Raw genomic sequence first — 26911 nt, 5'->3', positions numbered from 1 at the left:
AAAAGACCGCCTCTGGGTTTGTTGAAAATGAAGGGATGTCAAGCGTTCGCAGTGGTAATTTTTTCTTTTTTCTTTTTTGTCAAAAGAAATTTCTATTCATTACCAAAATAATATATGATAAAATCAATAAGAAATCTCAAAAGTTACCCTTATAAGGCAAACTGATAGTACTCTAAAACAACCCAAAAACCAGAAATCAAGGTGTATTATCATAACATAATTGGCAAAGATCATCATATGCTCATCCCTCGTGAACAAATCTATAACTACATCCAAGCGAAACGATTGGTAACCAATATCTAATGTGTGCTCATCGCAAAGTGGTAATTTGTGTGGTGAGTTTTACATATAAATTGAGTTGAGACTTGGGCATAATTTAATTGTGGAAAACACTTGAATGTGATGGTAACTCTAATTCTTCGATTATAATAAATTACTTGCTACTCACACTTTCCATAGATGTATGTATCAACACTTAGATCAAATTATGTAAATCTTTAGTATCCTTTTTATTGTTTATTATTTATTTCTCTAGCGATTTCGTATTGACTTAATTGCAAGATCCGTTAGCATTTCCTCGTTTATTTTTTATAACAATTCATATAAGAGTTTGAGGATAGGATTTTCTAGATTGTATTTTGAAGCTTTTGCTTATCTGATTATTATCAATTAATTATATTATTGCAATTATGTAAAGTAGAAATTGAGAAGTTTAACATGAGGAACAACTTTGGGTTGGAGCATTAAAATATATGCACTATTAACAACTAAAGATTCAGTTGAAGCATTGGAAGGGGAGGATAAGTTGTTGAAACAATGAAAGATGCCGAAAAGGATGCTAATGAGGAAGGCTAGAGTATAATCATTTGCTATTGAGTGGAAGACTCTTGAAGAAGTACGGTCCAGAAACCTATCGATTACTCGGATTATGAGTATTTGGATGTCCGAGTATTCTCATGCGAGTGATAGTAAGCTTGAATTGAGGGCGAAGAGACATAATTTTCGATGACTACAATACTTCGATAGAGGAGTCTTGAACACTACCATCACAGTAAATGGATTGTGGGGTCACTAGTGAGGTGGAGCTTTAGATGGAGATTTGAAGGTAACACAAATAGTGACTGCGATGAGGCCATGATTCTTGAGGTTGATGATACTGAACAACTGACATGGCTGCAGCATATTATAGTCACCGGGAAAATAAAACCACCAATGCATTATGGTTATATAAATGTTGTTGATGCATTGACTGCAGGTGATCAAGTGGAGACAAATGAGCTTTCACCTTACTCTAAAGCAATAGCTAGTACAGAGTCGTTGCAGTAGCTAAGGGTTATGAGCGAAAAGAATGCAATCAGACATGAGAGCTGGTCAAGGTACCTAAGAGTCCAAAGATTGTCAGAAGCAAATGAGTCTACAAATGGAAGGAGGGCATTCTTGGTGTTAAAGCAACAAGATATAGGACGAGACATATTGTGAAGGGATATACATACTGGAGGGTACTAACTACAGAGAGATGTTATCTCTTGTAACAAGACATACTTCTATTCGTTGTATTACTTGCTTTAGTAGCAACACAAGATCTTAAGCTTGAGCAATTAGATGTGAAAACGGCATTTTTTTTTCATGGTGAGTTGGAAGAGCGGATTTACATGAGACAACATAAGGGATATGCTATTCGAGTAAGGATCATGTTTTTGTTAAGTAATATTTATATGGGCTGAAACGGTCTCCTAGATAATGTATGAGTGTTTCAATGTTTTCATGGATAGTTAGGACTATCCATTTAGATAAATAGTTGTGTTTACTCTAGGAGATTGGAGGATGGATTTTTGATAGATCTATTATTATATGTCGATGACATGTTAATAGCAACAAAGAATATGTCTAATATTGATGTGCTGAAGAGGCAATTGAGTGTTGAGTTTATGATGAAAGATTTAGAGGTTGTAAAGAAAATATCAAGTGTAGAGATTTTTGCATGACAAGGTTGTAAGAGTTTTACATTTGTCATAAAAGAAATACATTTAGAAGATTATGGCACATTTTAATATGCAATCTACAAAATCCGTGAGTATATTTTAATGAAGCACTTTAAACTTTTGATAAGTTATCATCGTACACCGAGATGGAGAGAGAGCATATGTCCCATGTTCCTTACTTTCGTGGTAGTGGGTGTATTATGTACGCTATAATATCCATTCGATCTAAAATTTCACAAGCTATAAGCATAATTAGTTATATATAGCGTCTTGGTAGTAAAATCTGTGAGTACACATTTAACGAAGCACTTTAAACATTTTTATAACTTAACACCACAGACTAAGTTGGAGAAGGAACAAACGTCTCGTGTTTCTTATTATAGTGTCATGGGGTAGCATGTATGCTATGATGTGCATTAGGTCTGTCATTTCACAAAGTGTAAGCGTAGTTAGTTGTTATATGAAGCGTCCTAATAACTCATAAGAAGCTATGATGTAGATCCTCAAATATTTGAAAAAGATAACAAAAGTGGATATAGTGTACCGAATGGATAGCAGTTCCAATGAGACCAATGGGTATATGGATTTGGATCACACTGTTGACTCGGATGAGTGCAAGTTTTAGCATGGTATGTGTTTACACTGCAACTGATGCAATTTATTGGAAGCGTCTTTACAAGATCATATTGACTTGTCTTCAACTGAGGTGGAACACACAGCACCGACCTTTATAGCAAAGAAGACGATATGGCTAAAAGGTTTGCTCTCAAAATTTTGGTTGGAACAGAAAAGTGTTAATATACACTATGATAACGACTATGTAATTTATCTAGCAACGTCATGTATAATTTAATCCAGGATGTCAAGGGCAAAGTTGTGGTGAAGAAGATTGTTAATGTGGAGAACCCAGTAGACATGATGACCAAGCCTCTTCCTTTGGCCAAGCTCAAGCTTTGCTTGATCGCAATTGGCATATGTAGAGTAAGCGCTCGTTGGAGTGTTGAGAGATCAATATGGATAATGAATACTCTAACTTGACCTGAAATGTCAAGCTAAAGTAGAAATTTATTAAATTATCTCTAGTTTGAGCCGTTTACATACCTCAACCCAACTAGATAATATGTAAGCTTCAAGAAAGGTAGCTTGAGTTACGGTTAAAACAAAAGGAGCAAAAAGAAAAAATATCGTGAGCTAAAAGACAAAATAACATTAAGGGGCACCTTGTTTTGTAATATCTATTTCACTTCGTTTCTTTATTCACTAGCCTGCACCAGATGCGGATGGGTGAAATAAAGAATACATAGGTTTCTCTCTCAGCTCTTAAAAGGGCGGCCAAGAGGTTTCTTGAGTAGAAACCGCGCACGCAATGAAGGGATTTCGAGCGGCCGCACACCAGATCTGTGCTGTGAGTTTTAAATCCAAATTGGATTATTTATTTGTTAACAACTTTAAGCTTAGGTATAATTTAATTGTAGGAAATATTCGAGCGTGAGAGTGATTGTAACTCTAATTACTCGATTATAATTGATTATTTATCGATGGCTCTCCCCATGGATGGTAATGTGGGTACTGACACGTGAACCAAACCATGTAAATCTTTAATGTCTTTTATAATTTTTCGTTTATTTCTCTAGTGATTTCGCATTAACTTAATTGCAAAGTGCATTAGCGTTTCCATGTTAATTTTTACAACACACGTTTGGCTTCTCACACACCTAAAGTCCCTCAAGATATTTTCTTCTGCCTAGGGGTGATTGATTCTGACCAAGAAACTAATACTTATCTTGGATCCAAGCCAGCTTGGATCTATATTGATACTCGAGCCAAATCACATAAATTTTTTGTATCTTTTATTGCTCTTCGTTTATTTCTCTGATAATTTTACTTTTATTTAATTGCAAAGTCCGTTAGCGTTTCCGTGTTAATTTTTAAACGCACGCCATGCTTTGAATACGCGTAAAATCCCTTGAGATATTTTCTCCTGCCTAGGGACGATTGCTTCCAACCAAAACTAACACTTACCCTAGCAGATTCTAGTCCTTTAGGGATGCATGACAACCCAAAATTTATGTTCCAGAAATAATTTTTCATTTCACTGTTTTGTTGAGAAATCCGTTTGATAAACCTATTCAGTTTTTCTATTTCTGAATAGATTTCTATTCCAAAATAGGTTTGGAAGATAAATCCGAAGTTTAAAATTTTCTACTTCCGATTTCTCTCACTAAATCCTAATTTCAGTGAGTTCTCCCTCATCTCCTCTACGTCTTTGCCTTCTCCTCTTCCTCTGCCTCTCCTCATTTTATTAAAAATAATAATAAATAAAAATAAATATATTCATTTTATTCATTTAAAAATAAAAATAAATTTATTAAAATAAATAAATTATTTTTATTTATCATTTTATTTTTAGTTTATTAAAAATAAACTTATTAAATTTATTAAAAATAATTTATTTATGATAAATAAAAACATATTATTTTTATTAAAAATAAATTTATTATTATTTGCCTTGAGTGTTTTGCCAAATCAATTTTTTTAATTTTAATTTTTATTCATTTTAAAATAAATTTATTCATAAAATAAAATAAAATAGAAAAATAAAATAATTTTTATTTTTATTTTTTTTATTTTATTTTTTTATGATGTATTTGTATTTGTATTTTATTTTATTTTATTCATTACTTTTTTGTTACTAAATCATTTTTATTTTTATTTTTTATATTAAAGGTCGTCGTCGTCGCCGCCACCATCCGAAAAGAAGAAATTTTGTATTGTTATCAAACGAATTTCTATTTTTATAGTAGAAATTTTGTGTCGTTATCAAACTACATTTTTACTTAGAAACTCTTCTAGAAATAAATGAAAAATATATTTCTCTGAAACAATTTTGGAAGTAATGGTTGTCATCGCACGCCCTTAGAACCTGGCGATCCGAACCGGCCCTCTCCACAATTGATTGGGAACCGAGCCTAACTTGAAGTAATATGATTATAATTTTTAGAAAAATATAAAATGCGAACAATTGTGGCATAATTATTAAGGTATTATAAATTTCATAGTATTTCCAAGTTTGAAGCCCTTCTTGACATATCTAGCTTCTTTTAAGCAAAGCAAATACAAAAAAACCTTAAAACCGGGTGAAACTGGTTCTTTATATATAATTGGAAACTATGACTGGTTTTCACATTTTTTATTTAGATACCTACCATATTCCAATGTAAACGAACTTAGAAACCGACCAGGTAAGTCCAATTCGGTTCGAGTCCCAGATCGAACAGGCCGGTTCGCTCGACCTTGCTTCGACCCTTGCGTCGCCAACGAAAGAAGGAGCCAAAAACCCCATGAAACTTCCGGGAAGATTCATGTTCAGTACTGCAACAAGACAGAACATATATGTATATATACACACCACTCACAAGAGTCACACCGCACACAAACACAGACACAGAAAACGCTGTTTCATAGCCTATCCTCGAACAAGTCGAAATGGCGACCCATTCGTGCAACGAGGCATATGTCGTCGAGAATGGCGGCCTTAAGGGATCGAGCAAGGAGACGAGGCCCGCCGGACGGCGCACAACATGTCCTCATCGTCGCTGCGCAAGAAGTCCGACCTTGCCCTTGTCTCGAAGGTCCCGTGCCGGTGCCTGAGGATGCTTCTCGCCAACCTCCAGGAGGTCATCCTCGGGACCAAGCTCACAATCTCTTCCGGCCATCCCTCTCGCCGTTGTCGCTGAGTTTTACAGCTTCGGAAGAGTAAGTCTGACGAGAAAGAGAAAGGAAAAAGATTTTGATTTCTGTCTACTTTCGGAAATAAAACCATATAATCGGTTTTAGGGTGGATCACCCTGAACCAAAAGCAAACTGCGCAGGACAGTTTCCAGTTGGCGAAATTGGGAACCGGCCCCACTTGGTTCTGGAATCAGACTAAACCAACTGTTTTAGGGCGGTCCGGGAACCGGACTTGGGACCGATGCATACTTCTACTTGTAATATCTTTTTCTTTTTTTTGGAAAATAGTTTCATAACATTAAGTAGAACACAGTTTCTTAACAAAGACTTGCGGGGAGCTGAAACTTTCAAAATCCCAAACCCAGATAGAGAAACTTATCTTTTTAATTCCTTCTTTTTTACCTTACTTAATTTTTTAAAAGAAAAAATCGATAGATTGTAAATTATGTTCTCCAAACCTCATTGACAGGATAAAAAACTTTGAAAAGCCCGACCGACTGAAGAGAGTCAAATGTAAAAGAAAAAAATTTAAAATTAATAAGGAAAATGAAATGTTGGACACAAGAGTTGGCTCCATTAGAATACGAACTTCATTATGAATGGGCCTTAGTGATTTTAAAATACGTTGGCTCCATTCCACTGAATTCTTCAATTTCCTTGCCTGCCATATAAAGAAATTAGGTAATTTACTATTTTCAGAAGTTAGAAGTTCATTTGATGCGCTGACCGAAGTGAGTTTGTGCTGCGTTTGCATGCAGCCGTGGGTCTTCGCTTTGAGCCTTCTGGGACTCACCCCTCTTGCGGAACGCGTCAGCTTCTTGACAGAGTGAGTGTTCATACAAATTTATAGTCATTTAATCTCGACCTCACTCATATAATATACATGCAAATATGTCCATGTTTCTAGCGGCATCGATTCTGGATGCTGGAATTAGGTTTCCTGACGCGTGCCCTCTTTGCTTTTCTTGTCATCTTGCAGGCAGATCGCTTACTACACCGGCCCCACAGGTGATTTTCTTGAGGCAGTTCTCAACTTTTCATGCGAACGTCGCATATGTTTGTTGGTTAATTACAAGTATGCGTTAATTAACTAGGTAACCGATAATAGAGATGCGGTTCTGCGGATGTACTATGATATTCTCTTCAAGGACCGAGTATAATGGCAAATGGACAACGCTCTTGTACTGTCTCCACTTAATTTCTGTGGTCATTCTGTAGAGATGGACATTTGTGGGTCGAAAGGTTGGGACCTCAACAGTGACGGGTCAGGACCTCGACGGTGAATCGAGGATCGGAGACCGGTTACTTAGACATTTAGGAGTTTACCATTTCAAGCGCGGTGAAAGTTGGACCTAATCGGTTTTTTCCTTTTCAAGTGAATCTAATTGTGTATGCAATCTGCTTTTGATTGTTTTGCAGTGGAGGGCTTCTGAACGCAACCTGCGGCAATGCAACCGAGCTGATCATAGCCATATTTGCCCTAAGCCAGCGCAAGATTGAGGTAGTGAAGTACTCACTCTTGGGCTCCGTCCTGTCCAACCTCCTGCTCGTTCTTGGCACCTCGCTGCTGTGCGGTGGCCTCGCCAACCTCCGGAAAGAGCAGAAATACGACCGGGTAAGAAAAGATTAACCGCTCGGTCAAGTGCGAACATAGCAGCTTCTGTCGTTGCGATAATAAATGATAATTTCAATCTGGTCTTCGATTTCAACAGCGACAAGCCGACGTGAACTCTCATGCTGCTGCTGGCGTTGCTGTGCCACCTGCTGCCGATGCTGTTCCGGTACGCTGGCGCCCCCGCCACCCCGACAGCGGACCTGACGCTCAACCTGTCGAGGGCGAGTAGCATCGTCATGCTTCTGGCCTACGTCGTCTACATCTTCTTCCAGCTTGTCACACATCGACAATTGTTCGAAGCACAGGTTGGGTGAACCATTCGAATTTCATTTTCCTAATCTTACAGATTACAATTCCTTGATTTCCACTAGTCATTTGCACTTTTCACCAACATGCATGATGCTATTATTTAAGTCCTTGTTGCGGCAGGTGGGTAAGTTCGAATCTTGATCACTTATTTTTCTTCATATTCTATAAATTGCAATAAATAATTGTGAACCCAACTATAGGAATTGATTAATTATTTATTAATTTATGAGGCTAATATTGCACTAACCCTATAGTGGAGAAGATGGACTGTGACGTCATGTTTCCTATGATGGTGTAATAAATTGGTCAAATTACAGGAAGAGGGTGAAGAAGATGACAACACAGCTTCTGGGGAAGAGGCAGTGATAGGGTTTTGGAGTGGATTTGTTTGGCTGGTTGGGATGACCCTCGTCATAGCTTTACTATCCGAGTATGTTGTCGACACAATTGAGGTAATTATACTTTTAATTTAATTTTATTTACTTCCAAAGTGATTAAGAATACTTACCTTTTTCACTAATCACAAAATGTAATTAGTTATACATGTTTAATTGATAATCTCATCAGTCGGCGTCGGCTTCGTGGGGTCTGTCCGTGAGCTTCCTCAGCATAATCTTGTTGCCTATCGTCGGGAACGCAGCAGAGCACGCCGGGGCGATCATATTCGCTTTCAAGAACAAGCTGGTGAGGGTTTTAAATTGATTAAGGGGGTCCGCCAGTCCGGCGGTCCGGCGATGAACTATTGAGCTTTCTTAGTTTCGTGTCGAGGACATTTTCTTCGGGTAAATAACGTAAACTTCTCTCGACGTGATCGCAGGACATAACTTTAGGCGTCGCTTTGGGCTCAGCGACTCAGATCGCGATGTTCGTGGTGAGAATTTATGAATTTTACGTCGCTGATTAGACCCTTTTTTTTAATATTACATCAACAAGCTTTAATTAAACTTTGAATTTTTGATGATTTTCAGGTCCCTTTATGTGTGGTCGTTGCTTGGACAATGGGGATAAGGATGGACCTTAATTTCAACCTTCTTGAGACTTGCTCTCTTGCTCTATCAATCATTGTCATAGCTTTCACTTTGCAGGTTATTATTATAATTATTATAATTTATTTTATTAATATTGATATTTTAATTGTTATTATTAATCATTTATTTAACAGATTTCAATTTTTAATTTTACTTGACGCAGGATGGAACTTCCCACTACATGAAAGGATTTGTTCTCCTGCTTTGCTACGTAGTGATTGGAGCATGCTTTTTTGTCTTAAGAACGCCCCTGAGTGAGCACTATATTCTTTTATCTATTTATGTTCTTTTTAAAACTATTTTGAAAAATGAAAAAGACTAGCTTTTGTCAATTCTTATAACGCCAAAAATCTAAATCTAATTTGGATAAATATTTTATTTAGCAGATCAACCTAACATGAACAACTTGGAGCTCAAACTACCAACTGAAGCAGTTTTCAGAGCTTAATCCAGTAAGTGCAAATTTCACATTCAACTCTTCGTAAGTTACTGTTGAAAGAGACTGATCATGAGCCGATTTTAACGTAGAATTCAGGCACCTGATCGATGAAGGATACGAGGGATCAAATGAGAGAATATCTAAGAATTTGTCGAGAGACGAGGAGGATTTGTAATTCTTTCGATGGTGTTGATTGATTGGTCGGTTCAGTTTCGATCGGATTGATTGCTTGTGAGGAGTGACTTGGAATTTTGCGTTATAAAGCATTTTCCATCTAAGAGTTTGTTCATTCGCCTTGATGAGGGTGTGATCTGAAGGAAGATGGGATTCATGGCCTTTGGTATAGATATGTGTGTGAATCATTTAGGGTTTGGCTGAGTGAAATTTTTGTTCCTCACTTCGACTTGGAGTGATGTGGCAATGCCAAACCGGTGATACAATAAATAATAGTCAATAAAGGAAGTCTCTTCCTGCTTGTTATTTTATTTTAGTTTACCATGTCATTTTTAAAATTATTAATTACCCAAAAATCTTCTTATGTCTTATGCGCTCTAACTTTTCAATATGTGCCTTAATTTATTTTATTGCCTCTTGTGTGGTTTCTAATTCAGTTTGCACAAAAAATGAGATTTCAAAGTATCTAACTTAAGCTTTTGGGTAAATTATCTATCTTGGAATGTGGGAGAATTGAAGTACATTAGTGCCCCAATCGTAAGCCCAAATGAGACGGGTGGGATTGACAACGTGGAAATTAAGATTGAAAATAGATGGAATAGATGAATTTGTCTCCAATTTGGTTATCTTTTTGGAATGACATTACTATACATCCCCATTAAAATATACCCCATCATCTTAAGATAAAACAAATCAATCAAGTTCGGATTCTGAAGATTTCATTTTCAAGTAACCAAACAAGACCTAGTAATTCTGTATTATGGAGATAATTGTCCAAAAATCTCAAAATCTATTATATGACGGTCAATTAAATTATAAACTTTTCAATTCAATTCTAAATATTTTAAAGATTTACCAATATAGTCATTCTCATAAATAAAGGTTAAAAATCGCTTATCGGGCACTTTCTCATATGGCATGGTTGGAAATCACTAACATAAGCATCGACTTTCTTATGTAGCATGGCCAGCATTAACATGTATTCCTCACTTGTGCCTCGCCGACCATTGCCAATAGTCGGTGAACTGGTCAACCCCTTAAAGAAGATCAACAATAAAAATATATATAATTTAAAATTTTAAAATTTTAAAAAAAAAAGATAAAGAATTGCGAAAATCTTCTCATTAGTATCAAACTATCAATGGCTGCATCAACTATTTCAGACTAATTTTAGTCTAAATGACTATATTGAAAATCATCAAAAGGTTTAAAATTAAATTAAGGAGAAATTTCAATTAATGGCTCAAAATAAAGTCGTTTCTCATTAAGAAAAAAGGGCCCAAAGTGCACGCTCAAATAAAGGATGAAGTGGCTAGTTATTATCAAATAAGGGCTTGAACTTGATTTACAACCAAATCTTTACTAGATAGCTTTTTCCAGCAAGCGGGGTGTGGGCAATTTTGTCCAAAAAATTCAGCTAGGTAAAAATGCTTTAAAATCCTCAAACAAACAAAAATCCCAAATTAAACTCTCATTAGTTCTTTGAAATCGTCGAAGAAATCCCAAATTAAACTCTCATTAGTTCTATGAAATCGTCAAATCCGAAGCTTGAACTCTAAATCTGCGATTCTCGATTGTACCATGTTTTCTTCCTATCTTCAATGCTAGATGGAATGGATGCACTTACTGATGAGGACAAAGCTCGTGACAATGGGGCGAGGAGTTATTTTGGGTGGATGAAGGACTTGAGCTAGCATCGAAGAATCCAAGCCCCATCTAAACTCAGGAGGTGGAATTGACATTCCTCCTCCTCCAACCGATAATGGAGCTCGAGACAGTAGACTTTCAAGGGAGGATCGATTTGCTATTGGGGATTGACTTGAAGACTTGACGATTTCACGAAGAACCAATGAAATTTCAATTTGGGATTTTTGTTTGTTCAAGGATTTTAAAGCATTTTTACCTAGCTGAATTTTGGACAAATTGCCCACACCCTTCTCACTTAAAAAATCATCTGGAAGGTTTGGCCGAAAATAAGTTCAGACTTTATTTGATACTAACTTAACCACTTTAAGCCCTTATTTGAGACAACATTTATTATGAACCATTTTTTGAGAAAACGGCTCAACTGACTCTTATTTGAAATTCTCTTAAATTAACTAAATAGAAAAGTTTACAACTAAATTGATCAATGTACAATAAATTTAAAAAATTTGGACAATTATGTCATGTATCATGTGTAGCCAAAATAAAAATAATCTTTCACGATTGATTTGAGCACAATATGCTTCATGTACACTAATGCCCATTGTTGATGCCTCATTTCAAGGAAAACTTCTCATGCGATCTCGGTTTATATTTCAGTCACATAGAAACTAATATAATTACCCAAAAATGACTAAGCTGAAATGGCAATGTGCACGAAAAAATTTGGCGTGGCATGCAATAAGCTAAACAAGTAACAAAATTTTCTTTAAGGCATCAAATAAAATAGTCAGATGGTTCAAATTAAGCAGGTTCAACATTTGACCTAAGGATCAATTCAAACAAAGGTTGTTCCCTAATTTTAGAACTAGGAACTGACCTTATTAAGCTTAGGACCAAGGAATATACAGCCTTATGGGCAATCCATTTCAAGGTCAACTTAGGACCAATCGATTGTTTTTTTTTTTTCTAATTTCATTTTTTATATTCCTAAAATGACAAACATACTCCAAGCAATATGGCTTGGATAGAACATTCTCAAGGTTGACTGGCAATAACAAGATAATATGACAAGTAATTTCTAATGCATGGTACCCATATCAATCGTAAAGCCAACTATAAAGGTATCACTCCTACTTTCTCAATCCAAACAACACGTCACCCGAGCTCAAGAGGGTTAATCAACATTTTGAACACAACCGTAGTCATTTGAGTCAACCGCAACTCATTAGGTCGGTGCTCCACTCCGTCCAAGTCTATTGGGCAAATGTTTTCATTTTGCCAAGGCCTTTTGGATAAAATTGAGCAGATCCCAAACAATTCCTTTGAAAGGCCCGGACCTTGGCAATGTGGTGCTTAGGTTGCTTGGGATGATGTATGCCTCCTAAAGGTTAAAGGAGGCTTAGGAATTTGGAGACTTCAAGAAAGTAACTCTACAGCCATGCTTAAGCACATATGGTTTTTATTCACGTACAAGGAATATCCAGTGGTGTATGGATCCATTCCATTTTCCTGAAAAATAGAAACTACCGGTTGGGGCTAAACCTACTTTTTGCTCTTGGTTCGAAAGAAAATACTAGACCTTCGAGGCGACTTCCACAAGTCCTTTCCATGCGGGTAGGGAATGGTTGTTCCGTTTCCTTTTGGTTTGACAACTAGCATCCCGCAGGGCCGCTCAATCTTTTGTTCTCTAATGGACATCGCCAATCTCGTCTTCCTAGACAAGCCTCCGTTGCTCATTTTATATCTTTCTCTCGTCGATCCTCCGTGCCTGGACATAATAGCCTCTTGGGATGATCCCCTTGTGACATCCTGAATTTTTCAACATGTTTTCTACGAATTAATCGGGCATTTCATTAACGTTTATAGGGCTATTTTTAGAGTCGATCACTCTTAAGATAACTAGACCGTTAGGATAAGCCATTAAGAAATTTTAAGGCAATAGACTTGAAAATTCGATCATGAATCGGCTCGGTCCGTACTTATTTTAGAGGTCATTACGGCATAGTTAAAAATCGATTTGAGATCGAGAGATAGGTCTATTCAACTCGAGATGTGTGGTCAATCGTGGGTGACTCCACTAAATTGGAAAATTTCGTCAATCGATACTAATATGACTTTATTGTCGTTTTGGTACTTGTGTCGTATTTGGATCCTCAAGATTTTCATGACAATCGAGAGTCATCAATACGTCAAGTAGGTTCATTGTGGTCTGAAAATCAACCACGAGTCACTTACCCAAAAAGTTCTAAAAACTATTCGATAGCCTAGGTCACGCTAAAAACACACCGAATGAAAATTAACCGCGAATTCAAGTCCGATTTCAAAATTTGAAGATTCTATCATGTCACAATGAATTTTAGGAATGTCGACTCATCTTTCGAAGAATTTTCAGTGAGTCCAGAATTTTTAAAATAAAATCATGTCGGATGATTCGGAAAATGAACGAAAATTCGAATTGGCCAATTTAAAGGGATTTTTCGTATCCTCTGTGAGTAATTGATGAATGGAAGTTGTTTGGACTTTTTATGAATTCAAATGGACTTCAACTGAATTTGTTTGTTCAGAAAATCGGATTCGAAGAAATATGAATTAAAATTCGGAATTGAAGAAAATGGCCGTTTTGTTGCTCGAGATTTACTGTTCGAGGGAAATTTTGTGCAACAGCAAGTGAAGATCAAGTACTTGAGCCGAGGAATTTTCAGGACCAATTTGGACTAAACAAGAGCATCTGAGACTACCAACGTCCCCACGCCCACTACTCTCTCTCTCTCTCACAGGACCACCCCACCGATGTCTCTCTCCCTACCGTATTCCATTTCTCTTCCTTCTCTCAATTGCTTTGATTTTAGTCAAAGCCTATCCTTACTTTTTCTATTTCTTTTGACTGATGCCTTTGTCCCCACTTTTCTCTTCCTCCGCACGTCTCAGAGCCCTGTCTTTGCGTTGCCTTCGTTCTTTTTTAATTATTCCACCCAAAGTCTGCAGTGTCATAGAAGCAAACCGTTCAAGCTTTGTTCATTTTTTCGGGCCTGCCGCGGCCCCGTTGCCATCGCCGCTTTGGAGAGAATCAAACCCCATTACATCCCTCGTCACTTTGATCTTAGTGGATCATTAATCAAGTGAGTAATCTCACTAATCCTCGCTTAGTAGACTAATTATGCGTAAATGTTGATTAGTATTAATTAAATATGATTATGTGGTTAGATTATAATGGATTAGTGATTATTAGTCAATTGTATTACATATTAGTTAGGTGGTTAGTGTAATTAGCTCGAGGATACTTATATTATTTATTGAATGCATCTCATTTTTCCGACCCTTATCGGGCTTCAATTAGGCATGACAAGCCTAAATTAGATTTTTAGTATTTATTTATTAATTTTCAAAATTATTTATTTATTTATTTATTTATTTTTTCGAAAATTAGGTGGATAGCCACGACGAAATTTTGTGCTGATTGTCATAATGCAGTCCATTTATTTATTTGAGCTCTACATTGTGTTGAATTGAATTAATTGTGTAATTTGAGGAATTATTCCTAAATTGATTGTAATTTATTGTAATCGATTGAAATTGAATGATCGATTGGTAGATGGCCTAGTATGGTTATTTAGCATTAATAATGCTTTGATGAGTTGTAAAGTGGAGAGAATCGTGAGATTGATCTAGGACCTTTCCAAAGCTCCACGGGAGTAATTATTTTCCCAAGATTTAAGTATCATTTTTTGGGCGTGCACTTTTGGGAAGAGGATAGAAAATAAGCATTGGAAATGTGAAAAAGGAAAATAATGTATTTACTCATCATAAATTATTTTAAAAAATTTAAAATTTTAAGTATTTGGAAATAATTAATCAACAAAAAAACTATTTTTATTAACAAATAACAATTTGTATCTAATTATTTTTGTGTGTAATGGAAACGTTTCAGTTTATTCATTTTTATAAGTAATACAAATGATTATTCTTTAAAATATTTCTTTGAATTATTCATTCTTAATGAAATGCATTCTTAATTTCTTAATGATAAAATATTCAAATTTTGAGTAAGCATAAATAGCGACGTTTTTAGTCTTCGTCGCATCTCACGAGTAATGAGTAATCGCCAGCAAATTGTAAATGCATGTAAGCATACGTTTCTCGAGTGTTTTTGTTAAAAAATGCAATTTTTAAAAAGCACTTATTAGGTATTATTATACTTTCGACAGGAAAAAATAAAAATAAAAATATTCAAATGATTATTCATTTTTATAAGTCTGAAATAATTATTCTTTCAAATATATCTTTCGAATTATTCATTTCTTAATGAAATGCATACTTAATTTCTTAATAATAAAATATCCAAATCTTTCAAGTAAAGCATAGATAGCAACGTTTTTAGTTTTATGTCGCATCCCACAAGTAATGAGTAATCGTCGGTGAATTGTAAATGCATGTAAGCATACGTTTTGAGGGTTTTGTTTAAAGGGTGATTTTAAAAAGCACTTATTGGTATTATTATACTTTCGATAGGGAAAAAAAAATAAAACCACTTTGAAAACGAAAAAAAAAGGTTTGACCAAAAAGAAAGAACGAAAATGAAGGGGAAATGAAGTCGAAGGTGGATTGAAGGTGAAGCGACGACTCTGACCACAGAACGTGATTTTCGAGGTGGCCGGTTCGGACCACGAGAGGGATTCGGGTCTTGGGTTGGTGAGCGGGGCGCGATGGCGACGTGAACGTGTTGAATTTCGGCAATCGTGGATTCCATTGTTCGTCAGGTGGTCCTTTTTCTTTTTAACAACGCCAGGTGGTCCTTGGACCTCCATTTTTATAGGGTGTGCATTGGGGGAACCGCCCGAGCCCGGAAGCCGGGCCGGGCCGCCGAACCGGCAGTTGAACCGATCCCAGGTTACGGAGTCCGGTGTTGAAGCCGTGAGAAGCCGTCAGGTTGGGTTCCCGTGGGCGGATCGCCGCCGCCCGCCGGAGCCGGGCCGTCTTGGCCCATAATTAAAAAAAAAAAAAAGCAAAAAAAACAAAAGTCGCAGGCAAGCCCCTGCCCTAATTCGCGAAGCCCTAATCGCGTTTCTTCTTCTTCAACCTCCGACTCTCTCTGTAACTTCCTTTCCTTCTCTTCATCTTCGATTCCACGGTCCCATCAGGTTTCCTTCTCTTCGTCTTGATTCCACGGTCCCACGGTCCACCAGAGTATCACGCCGCCGCCGTACTGCTCCTCATTTATCCCCCCGTCGCGCCGGTCACCACTCGCCCGGTAACCCTTTTGCTCCTCCCTCTGCCAGGAGAACACTTGGTCGCCGGCGAGCCCCTTTCGTCACTCAACAAGGTAAAAGCCCTAATTTGCTTCTCATCTCTTGATTCTCTTAGATTTCTTCCTCGGTTTTTGATTATCTCTGTTTCTTCCTCAATCTCTTCTCCTCGTCTTCGATTCCTCACCAAGCATTCACACCTTGGCCTTTTGCTCCTCCTCATGCTGTCCCAGCTGTCCAGTCGCGCCTTTAGTCTCTCTCTCTCTCTCTTCGCGCGGGAGTGCGTGGGTGGGATGCGAAGGATCTTGATCGAGATGGAATAAAGTGAAAAGAAAGAAAAATTTTACGTTTTCATGTTCGTAGTGTGGGTATACGGGCTTTATCTTGGCAAAGGTTTTATCTTTTTGAGTTTTGGGTATGTGGGTTGCCACTGATCTTGGAATTTTAGAGCTCAAAACCGGACCGGTCAGAAACCAAATTGTTTCGCTCTTGAAAATCAGAATTTTGGCGTCAAAATCGGTTCCATGGATCCAGGCAGCCGGACCGGACAGCAGTCGGTTCCCGTGAGATCCACCCAACAACAGGTGGATCCCAGGTTCAGAAAAATCGGAACCGGTCCTTGCGATGGCGGTTCCGGTTCGTCGAAGCAGCCGCCCGCCGGGCATCTGCGCACACTAATTTTTATACCCTAGAACCCAACAACCCCCGGCCAGGAATGAATGCAATCATGAGGTCGATCCAAAAACCATTATTGCCGGGACGAGTTGGGCCGCTCATGGCGGCTTCGGCCCATCTCGGCTCTTCACTCGCGAGGGCCCGGTGGGCGAGGGCCTTGCCCGACTCACCTTTTGCTTTAAAGCTTTTCAGTATTGGCATCGAGGGGGTTATCCATCTCCGAGCTCCATCACACGACCGTCTTGAGGAGAGCCATGTGTGAGATTTTACAGGAGCTCGACCGACTTTCTAGTGATGACATGTATCTACTTAATGAAGCCAGGTGCCAATATGCAATTACTGTTTAGATGGGATGTTCGGGGCTCTTCAACCACTCGATGAGCTCTCATCCGAATTAGCAATGTCCGTGTTCCGCGGTCCACCAGTCAATTTCAAGCAAACAAATCTATTGTTCTCAAGAATAGGGGTGAGCCTAATTTCAGGGTAAAACCTAGAACGTGAGAACCAGAATCAATGGGAACTCGTTAATTTCCAAGTTTCAAGTTCCAACTCCTAAGATATACGGGGTAGGTTTCAGTTAAAAAATGATAAACAAATTTCGGCGGATGGATTCTAGGTTCTAGGTTGGTGGAACCTAGAACAATTTTTATTTTTTTTAGTCTATGAGTTCGCGATATCCTACGGTATTTCATGGAATTTGATGATATGTATATAATCTATAACTACTAGTTTAAATTTTCATTTTATGACTAAAACTTTTAGTTTGTTAATATTTCGAGATATTTTCGTGTGTTTAAATGTAAGTTATTATATGTGAAAATTTCACATGTCGATAAATTAATAGTATATATGAAATATGGGTAGACTCTAAAATCAACCTGACTAAGTTCTAAAGTATGCAAAATAGATTTCAAGTTTAAAAAAAAAAAAAGAACCTAGATAGGTTCCAGCTTAAACATGTACGGAATCCTGAACCGCTCGCTCCCCAACTCAAAGGTGGCTCCAAGCGAAATGCATGGGTGGGTTTCAAACTAAAAAAGACAAACATGCAATTTTTTTTTTTTTGTTTTTTCTTACCTATCCTACTTTAACTTTTAACTCACCCTCAGATTTTTTAGCGTATCTTTGAACCCCACACCTGCAACTAAACATCCTCACCTCCAACCTTTTGAAGAAATGGGAAATTGAACTCTCAATCTCTCCATTCTCATATGAGAGGAGTGGCCACTGAGACGACCTTAACGGTGGAAACATGCAAAATTGGGTATAGGCCATTATTGGGTGCTTTGGCAGGTTTCCTCTCTCTACTTTAGTACTTAGAATTGTGCGGGCATTGATCAGGGGTCGAGATGTCACATGCGTGGAACAGATTGGATCTAGCGGAGTGTCGAGGCGACGGTTTCGTGGGAATGGGAGAGCGGACCGTTTCAGGGTCCCTGTCCGTCCCTGTCCTCGAATGGATACAAACTCGCGTCCGTTGCCAAAAACGCCCAAAAACACGACGTGGGTTCTCTCTCTACTCGCGTGCCTCACGACCCGGCGTGTCGCACGATCGTCGCTCGCTCTACTGTTGCAAATTGCGACTTCTGAGTGCTCCTTAAAAACGGCGTCGCCCCTCAGTTTAGTTAGCTATTCATGTTCAAAGTACTTCGATATCTTAATGTGATGAACACTTTTTCCTCCGAAGTGACATCGACCTAACGGAACTTTCATAGTAGACGAGGGAAAAGTTTATAACAGAACAACTATATTATGGAGTGTTCTAAATTCCAAGGTGATGATATTGATCATGCCGTTATTGATTGTGCAAAATGTGTGTCGTTAAGAACGCTCGGATATTGATGTTGTAATACCAAATATCCACGTGACATATATCTTCTTAGTCCTTCCTTATATATGAGAGTGGATGATAAAATGAATGAGAGAAAATGACATAAATGATCCATAAATTTTAACTTAATATGCAATATAGTTCATTAACTTTTAAATTGTTCAATGTAATTTATGAACTTTAGATCAATGTGTAATTTGATCGCTAAATTTTAAATTTCTTCTAAGTAGTCCCTTAACTTTTGGTATACGTTTAACTTTTTTTTTTTTCGTGAAGGTAAGAAATATATTGACTTTAAACCAAAGAGCTATATAAAGTTATACAGCAAAAACTCGATCCCATAAACTTGCATTTCTGCGAACGGGCAAAGTCGAACGAGTGAAAGGGCGAGGATAAAAAAAACCAAGACAAGGCAAGGGAAGGAAAAAGGCCAAACAACGGCACAAAAACAAGCCTAAACCAACACAAGAGCAAAGAGACAGCTCTAATGTTGGTACACGTTTAATTTAGTCTCTAAACTATGTGAAAATATTTAATACTACCTTTAAACTTGAATTAATAAAATGACAACATTGAATACTTTCATATTATTTTGATCATGTACTACTAGTTAACTGATCATATTAAATAAATTAAAAATTGAGAGACCACATTGCATGTTAAGTACAGTTCACGTTTTAAACAAATTAAAAATTCAGGGACAACATTGCATGTCAAGCTAAAGTTCATGGATCATTTGTATTATCTTCGCCATGAATCAGAGCATCCCACCTAGATATTGACCAATCCCTTTATGAAATTTCTTTGTCTCGCTATTTCAAATCAAATTTAGGATCACGAGGTTGCAGATGCAATATTTTAAATCAAGTGGGAACCCACAAAAGGTATATCACAAAATTTGAGCCAGCAGAGGCGGGATTACAATGGCTATACATGACATTTCAAACAAAGTACAAACATAATTAATTAATAAAAAAATATCATACGTAGCGGTATCTCGGTCAAAAAGCAGCAGACATAATTAATTAATCAAAAAAATCGTACGTTGCGATATCTTAGTCAGGAGAATGGCGATTACCGCCCACGTTCCCCTTAAGTCTGCTTTTGGAATTTGCCTAATTTTCTTAATCTTAATCTCCTTCTTCTTCAAAACCAAAAAAAAAAAAAAAAATCTCCTTCTTCTTCTTTTGGTTACCAACACAAAACCGGTGGTAGGGACCATCTTCGGTAACAGCAAAATGGAAGATCTCTCGAACCGAGGAGAGAGAAAAAAGGGAAGCAAGCAAAAACCACGCAGCGCGACGTTGAATCAACGACCGTGTCGTCGAGAACGGACGATGATGCTTTGCTTCGCGACGAGGGCGAGAAGGTGAGGATTGGGGCCCCACGAATCCCCAACCCAAAAAAAGACAGACAATTTTACAAAACCCGATGAAAAGCAGAGGGGACATTAATATATAAATCAAAAAACGAGATTATTAAAAAAGAATAACTTAGTCTCCACTCCTCAGCTCCCTCGAAATCCGCGACGAAATATCGCCCCCACCCCCACGGTCCCTCATTGGCCCGCGTTCGCCCGTCGCCACGTGTCGCGCTGTCGGGTGGCGTCGGGGGAATCGGCCGGGGGGCGGGTCCGCCGGCCACCGACCAGGGCCGCCCCCGCGGGCCCCACTCCTGCCTCCTTCCTCCTCCACCTTGCGGCGCTTGCGTCTTTCCGTTCCAACTACCCGCCCTTCGCTTTTGCTAGGGTGGTAGGTGCTGCAGCCCTCGAAGATTCCCCTCCCCGCCCCGACCGATGTTCTTAACGAGGAAGGAAATGATATTATATAAAACGTTTTCAGGACAAAAACAGCATTAATAATCAATGATTTGTCTCGTGATGTGCTGAGGCTAGCCACGATGTTTTTGGTCTGATCTGGGGCGAGATACGAAGTAGATACGGATGGGAAAATCGAGCTCCATCGTGATCTCATCAAGCGCCCATTATCAAAAGTAGGCACTTCGTTTCTCTAAGTGGAAATGAAATCGAGTTAAGTTCGGGTGTACGAGTAATTGATTTTGTCCAAAATGAAAATGAAATGATTTAAAAATAATGGGAGGACTCTTAGAAGTTCCTCTTGTGTGCTTTGCCTTTTGATAGTCAAATCTGAACAGCGATGTCACGTAATTTGGAAGCACATTCCATGTCGAATCTCTCCTTTCATCGATCTAAAAAAAACTTATTTATTTGTGTAGGGTATCGAGAAGATTAAAAAGATTAATTTATGTTTTTATTCAATTGCTTAAAAATCTAGAATGAATAGCAGCGGTCCACAATAATTTTTTTTTTTTTACATCATATGAGAGTGAGAGGTCGAGTTTGAATCTGTTGAGCCCCTCTTTACCTTCCTTATTATTTATTTCCGCTTACTTTTCATCTAACAAATTCCGGTTAGTTGCACGCAAGCAATAATGGAGACAGTGCTGGAATATGGAGTCTCCATCATCAGTGCGGAGTCTCATGATCATAGATGGAGGAGATATCAGTAAAATCAAATAAAAAGGATACTAAGTGTAAAGAGAACAAAAAGAAACTTATGTTTTCAACTAACGAAATTAAGAAAATTATATTGAGGCAATGGATGGAATGTTTGGTATTTTTCTTGATAGCAAATCTTCCATCTATACAGTGTTGGCACTTCACATTGGATCAATATAAGAATAGTTTTATAAGTCGTCGTTTTCATTAGTTGATAATGTTTTATTTCATTTGATTTTAGAATATCTTTTCACCTTTTCCTCTACCAAGCCAAAAAAAGTATCTTGATTTTTGTATGACAGTCGGATAAACATCCGGTCTCCTTCAACTTATTATGCTAGAGGTATGATTTTACACTGGGAGAAGTAATCTTTGGTGAGTTTTGCAATGTTCGTACCTTTTTTGTCCCAATGTTCTTTTTTATCTCATTAAGTTTCATTCTTTTCAAGTAATTAATGTGATTGGCAAGTAAATACAAACCATGTTATTGAAAATTTAATTTGATACGTGTCATAGGTTCTTTTCCTAATAGGTAAACATTTTCAAATATATGATGATTTGATTTGGTATCAAATTAAAGTCAACGGTTTTAATCTTAACAATTTGTCCTCATATTTTTATTATTAACAGCAATTTATATCTAATTATTTTCATAGTCAATTAAAATAGTTTTGATTTATTCATTTTTATAAGTGATATAAACAATCATTTTTAGGAAATTTGTTTTTTTCAAATCATCCTTTCTGCAAAATAAACGAAGTCTTAGGCACAAAATTAGAACCTTGTTCAAGTCCCACAGGTTAAACTAAACCGGAAACGCCCAGCAAAAGATCGGGAACCAAGTTCCAATAGGCACACGAACAAGAAACACGCGAATTTCGTATCCACAGTTGCACACCAAGTGTCTGACAGCATGGCTCTGCATTTGCAGGGAATTTCCAACTTTTGCTGATATTCAAACCCACGGTACAAGTCTCATCATCCACAGATAGGTCCCCGATACATGTTTGGACACACCCAGATACGGATCACATGAAAAGACACCGACAGCGAGAGATGCAGCTCGGCCAATCGGGCCATTCTACATGCCAAAGACGGTCCCGAATTTGACCTCAGTCAAAGACCGCTCCCAACAGTCACACCTAACCGTTGTTTTCCATTTTCACATGCCATGCCACTGCCCGATACCAAAGCAACAACATATCGAGCGCTTGGCTCAGTCGCCTGGTCCTCGGCTCGCATGCCAATTCGCCTAGCCACACTAATAGCTTGATGCCTGCACATCCCAGGCCATGCTCATGACTTGCCCAGGTCATTAATGAGTCATGTTGATGCTGGTGACTCACCCTCACTTCTAGTCGTATGACTAGTCGAATCTTGGACTCGTGACCATGCACGAGTCATGCATTTGTTGTAATAGGAGCCTAATTACGACATGGTCACATGGGTCGAATATAAGCATGAATAAAATCATTGAGCTACTCTCGATTGTGAATCGTCTTTTCAAGTCGCCCCTTTCATAGGTTGGGCCACGACCCTTGCCGGTCATTCGATTCAAGTACAAACACATCGCCTAGTGAAGCATGACCTGCTCATGCTCAATGCTTAGCCGCAGTTTCAAGGCAACCAAAAACATTTCCAATAGAATCAAGGGTCCCATAGCAACCACCAGCATCGATCACACAACTATTAAACACAGTTGCACTATAATAGTTGTACAACGACAATGCTCTGCTTATTCGCGTGACATCTACCGTTATGACACAGAAGTGTATAGTAGTAACCGACATAATACATACATCAGTTTACATTGCTATTTTGTATGATTTAATTTAATTGTGCGATGACTTAGCTCCGACACTAGATTAGTACGCATTTCATGTGTGCACAAGCCTTACAACTTGCGTTCTATTGGATTCATGGGTAAGGCATCATGGTCGTCGGCAGCTGTACCATATACACAGCTGAAAACAAGATAAGATGGGGGCCATCGTTTTACATCATGTCCCTTCGCTTTCCTGACATTCTTGTACCCCGACCATTCAAACAAATTCCTGGTGGGCTAAGCAAAACCGGATGATTGATTCGATGTTTTCACACTGTTCTGGCGATGGGATTTAGCCTACCAAATCGCTTTTATAGGGCCACATAATTGCATGGCTATCATGGATTCTCTCGTCTAGCCAACATATAGAAAACGCCTATCACGCGCGCACACACTCTCTCTCTCTCTCTGAGAGAAGAATAAGATGCTTCATCTGTCCCTAGGGCACGGTTTTAGATGCCGCTTTTGCTTTAGACATCACTTCAAGGAACTAGTCGCTTTGACTGACACCAGTTTGACCGGTCAAAGGGACATGCCCCATCTGCCCCCACATTCCCAATCAGCGAGCCACCACGATGTCTCTGCAAACATCATATGCTGCCACCACTCAGAAAAGTACAGTCGTCGCTTGGAATGTACCGACGTTGAACGTCCCTGTTCTCGTTGTGGATCGAACCGGGCCGTTGTTAATTATGTAATCATTCCGGAGTTTTTATCTTTTCTTGAATCGGGGTCGATGGTGAAGGGCGGACATCGCGGTGCCCCGCTAGAATCCAAAGACGGATCAATGATTGCTTGCTTATTGTGGTTCCAAGTCCAACGACATGATGAGGTTCTTGGAATTGGAATTCGGATTGGTGCATTGGAGATCCCGCCATTCCGAGGGATCTGGCCCATAAGATATAGCAATTTGCGAATTTCATTGTTCGGAAATGTTAGTCGGACATTACCAAATTGGAGAGAGAGAAACCCCGGGACCCTATCAGTATAGGGTGCTTTACTCTTCCATTCCAAATCTAAATTTGGGAGTTTTACTTCCCGATCTTATGAATGTGAAAAGTTTATCTCTTGATCTTAGATCTGGGAGTTTTAGCGAATAAGTACTTTGTCTCTAGTATTGATGATGTTCAAAGTGGCTTCGATATTAGATCTATCATCGTTCAGGAAGTTCCGGCATCTCGCGCTTATTAAAATGCTCATTTTCACAAGTGCCAAATGCGAGCTCATTCAGCATGTTTTTGTTATCTATATGATAATAGTGTTGAGGAACCAAACTTGAGTGCAAACCAGCAAAAACGCAAAACCGTAATTACAAATAAAGATCCCAACATGTACTTATTATTGACGATGATGTGTAAATTAGAGATTAGGCATAAATCCTTTTGTTTGGATGCAATCACACGTCTATTTATTGAAAGATGAGCATGTGCTTACTTCTATGAACCATGCTATGATCATTCAATTTTCAAAGGTGAGCTTGTTTGAAGGCTATCAAATGCACAATCTACTAGTTTTTAGATGCTTAGCATGAAACTAGTTCCTGTTTGCACGGTGGATGTAAGTAGAAGATAAAGTCCGAGACGTAAAATTGCTATATCTCTCTCCATGTGACACCTCTATTGTGAAAAAACTTTGCATATAAATTAATAAATATACTGCATCAATGATGAAGTATGATTGAATTGAGATTGATGGAATTTCATTAACAACGTATGATTAAATGCAAGTTATTACATACTTGCATTTTATCCATTCTAAAGATTTCTTCTAGATATGTCAAGAGTATTTCTTTCAGTACATCTTGACCCATAAACTTTATGAGGTTGGAATACATAACCTGAGGCGTCATCTAAATGACTTCTTGGATCTTAACCATCATGATTAGCCACATAATCATCTAGCATCTCGCGGTAAAAATAAAAATAAAAAAATGAACAAGCTGAGCGGCAGGTGGGCCCATAGCTATTTAACAATGGCGAACTTTTCAATCTTTGAGAGACTATAATGAAAGTTCGAAGATTTTTCTAAAATGTCACTGTGATTCTTTCAGGCCACGGAGCTAGAAGACGACGAAATCGATGCTCTGAGACGACTAAACAGCAGCATCGCTTGCTTGAATCTTGATTTTGGCCAGACATAAGTTTGTTTGCGTTGAAATTTAGAGGACGTGTACTAAAAACATGCAAATCGTCAAGTCGGAGATATGTCTCCTTCCTTTTCTAACATGAGCAATCGGAATTCAACGACAATTCCAACAGCACCCACTTGTCATTTCCTTCGGACGTACGTAAGCTCTGTTCTAATTGCTATGTTATGGCTCGCGGCAATTATAGCGATGGCGATAGCACTCGGTCCAAGTGCGGGAGATTGAATGAGATTGATGGGAAAGCATACGTTCCTTGGAGGGACCATAGAAGCACAGCCACCAAAACCTAAGAAAAAGAAAATCGAGAAATTTTCCACAATGGGCCCTACCAAGATCGATCTTTTTTTTTTTTTTTTGGTCAGTCTATCAAGATCGATCTACAAAGTGAATTTTTTACCACGAACATTTGATTATTCAATTACCAGACATTTTTAATTGGAGAAATAAATGGGATCTACTAAAATTTGAATTTAGGATGTTTCGCTTTGATATCACGTGAGAATTGGTAAAATCGCCATTGACTATTTTAAAAATTAAGTTATTAATTGGAGATGTGATTTAATATTTAATTATTTTGTTAAATTTTGAATGATTAATATCATCAAAAATCTAAAATCGATATATTTTGTGACAAATTTACTTCAAACTAATATTTCGATTACAAAAAAAAAATTCAAACTAGTAAATTCATGATAAATTTATTCTTTATTAGTTTCCGTTAAATTGAATTAATATTATGAAAAATGTAGACATTTGACAAACAGAAGACGAAACTCCAAACTAGTAATTTAACAATTTAATTTAACGGAAATCGATGGAGAATATATTTGTGAAAAGTGTATAAATTTGAAATTTCTGATGTTTAAAAAATTAGTTTAAGGTAAAATTAATTTGAAATGTTTTATAATATGAATCTAATTTCAAAACAACACGCCTTTCGCTTTCGAAACAGTGGCTCCCATTGCTGCAACGAGTCCACATGATCAGGATTCAGCAGGGCCTTCGACGTCAGAACCGAATCGATCGGTCGACAAGCATGCTCGATTGCCGAGTGGCCCACCGAAAAAGCACCAAAAGGATGTGTAGGTGCCTCCTCAGACCTCACACCTACCTCTTTCCCTCCATTGTTTTTTTAATTGAAAAAAACTCCCCTATCACAAATCTCGGCAGCGCATTATTTTATTTGTTTTAAATAAAGTCGTGGATTTTGTTTCGGAACACGAGGAGATTGCGGGGGTGACTCTTTGTGTAAAGACAAAAATTTGAACTTATCGTGCATGACGGCAGGAAGCCAAGGCTAGAGTAAACACGAATGACGTCTTTACATTTGTAAATGATCGATTAGGGATCGAGAAAGACATGATCCTGATTCTAGCTATCGTGCTATTGTGAAAGTGTTTGTACCTAACTTTTATGCACCAAAAATAAGTCCAGATCTTTAAATTATCCATAAATCCTGATAGTATCTAAGTTTGCATGCACTTTTCTCTTGTAACACGTTGATGTGATATTGGGTGAGGTTGGAAATTAGATTTGAATAGAAATCACGATATCATGGAATCGGAATATGCTCGTAATTCCGAATCCTGATGATGTTCCTTGAATTTGGCTTCGCCCATCTTGTCATTATATGCTTCCTTACTATATGCGCCTCTACGTACACACCCTTACGCTAGCTGAGTGTTAAGAAATATTTTCGCTGTATAAGACGTGATTTTATGATCGATTTCATTATTTGTCTGTCAAC

The 26911-nt window shown here is 38.0% G+C and overlaps 1 pseudogene; it reads left to right on the top strand.

The window, feature by feature from the left end:
- Positions 1-5468: 5468 nt before the first annotated feature.
- Positions 5469-9234, top strand: LOC120288979 (annotated as a pseudogene).
- The last annotated feature ends 17677 nt before the right edge of the window (positions 9235-26911 follow it).

The sequence above is a fragment of the Eucalyptus grandis genome, chromosome 10 (genome assembly GCF_016545825.1).
Source record: "Eucalyptus grandis isolate ANBG69807.140 chromosome 10, ASM1654582v1, whole genome shotgun sequence".
Lineage (NCBI taxonomy): Eukaryota > Viridiplantae > Streptophyta > Magnoliopsida > Myrtales > Myrtaceae > Eucalyptus > Eucalyptus grandis.
The sequence above is the reverse complement of the archived record's forward strand: the minus strand, read 5'-3'. Positions and strand labels throughout refer to the sequence as shown.